Source organism: Leishmania donovani, chromosome 35 (genome assembly GCF_000227135.1).
Source record: "Leishmania donovani BPK282A1 complete genome, chromosome 35".
Classification (NCBI taxonomy): Eukaryota; Euglenozoa; class Kinetoplastea; order Trypanosomatida; family Trypanosomatidae; genus Leishmania; species Leishmania donovani.
Genome location: NC_018262.1, coordinates 500,130 through 501,596, shown reverse-complemented (window position 1 = coordinate 501,596; position 1,467 = coordinate 500,130).

Sequence of the window (1,467 nt, the reverse complement as noted above, 5' to 3'; positions counted from 1 at the left end):
TCGCTCACGTTCATGACCTTGAAGACGCGCACCAGGCCGTACTTGGACGAGTACACCTCCTGAAAGAGAGACGGGTCCACCTTCACGCCCTTTGTTTTCCCGACCTCGTGCAGGTTGTACAGCAGCGACGCCCGCATCATCGGTGTTGGGCGACTGTAATCATTTCTGTAAAAGCCAAATTGCTGGCACAGCGGGTCGTGGGGGCAGATGTCGTGGTACACACTGTTGCCGATGCGCGCCATGTGCGGTGACTTCATCAGGTCACCGCTCTGCCCAGCCCAGATTAGGACGTAGTCGGCCATGTGGCGCACCAGCGAGTGCGCCTCCGCCACGGGCGACGTCAGCATCTTGCCGATGGTGGCGATGTGCTCGTGGTTCCAGGTGTTGCCATCGGCCAGCGAGGTGCGGTTGCCGATGCCTGTGATCTGGTAGCCGTAGTCCCACCAGGCCAAAATGCGCGCGTCCTCTGGCGTGTTGTCGCGCAGCCACTCGTAGGCCTCGAGGTAGTCCTTCACTATCACTTGCTCGCCGGTGCGCAGCTGCGTCTGGAACACGATACGCGGGCCAGCAAAGGAGTACGCTGAGCTGACGCACGAGAAGTGGAAGACAAACGCAATCGGTAAAAGAACACCGATCGTGAGAGCCACGATGAGGGCGGCGTTTGTCTTTCCGGCTGACCAGCGGTTCATTTGCGCGTCCCTGCGGAAGTCGACGGGGATCAGTGTCCTGTAAGGACGCTCCTCGCTGCTAGTGCTGGAGTCCCTCGCGAAAACCTGGCGCGGCTTCTGTTTCTGCTGCTTCTGTCGGGCACCTGCACCTCTACTGGCATGGTCTTGTTTTTGGTAAGGCATGTCACCGGCTGCTACCATATCGGCGGTCCGCATGCCGTCGTCCCAGAACAGCTGTTGAAAGCACCACTCCATCAGCGTTCCACCTACCTCACTTGCGCCGAGGCACGCCGCCGGGCCAGCCAGAATGAGCAAGCGCACCATGCGGGTGCTGAAGTAGTAGGCCATGAAGCTGTAGACAAAGACAAAGAGAACCGCGTACTGGTTTCGGCTCGGCAGGATGAGCTGCACCGGGAAGCTGAATATCCACATAAAATAAACGATGTGCAAATAGTTCAGATACGCGAGCGCGTCGGCAGGATGGTGCTCGGCGACCGAGTCGACCAGCGGATTGCCAGTGCGCGTGTGCTCCACGAACAGCGCACGCACACGGACCGAAAGGGGCCCGAAGTACCCCGTCGGTGCCAGCACCGCGATCGCAAGCGCAGCCACGCCAGCCATCACGCTGAAGACGCGCACGCGGATCTTGAAGTTCGCGCGAGAGCGAACCTCGACACCGGCGCGTGCGCGAAACACCTCGCACGCCTGCAGTCCACACAGGAAGACAAGCACCAGCAGTGCACCCAGCTGCTCCAGCGACTTGAAGGGCGACATCCCCACTGGCGGCACGCACACGGCG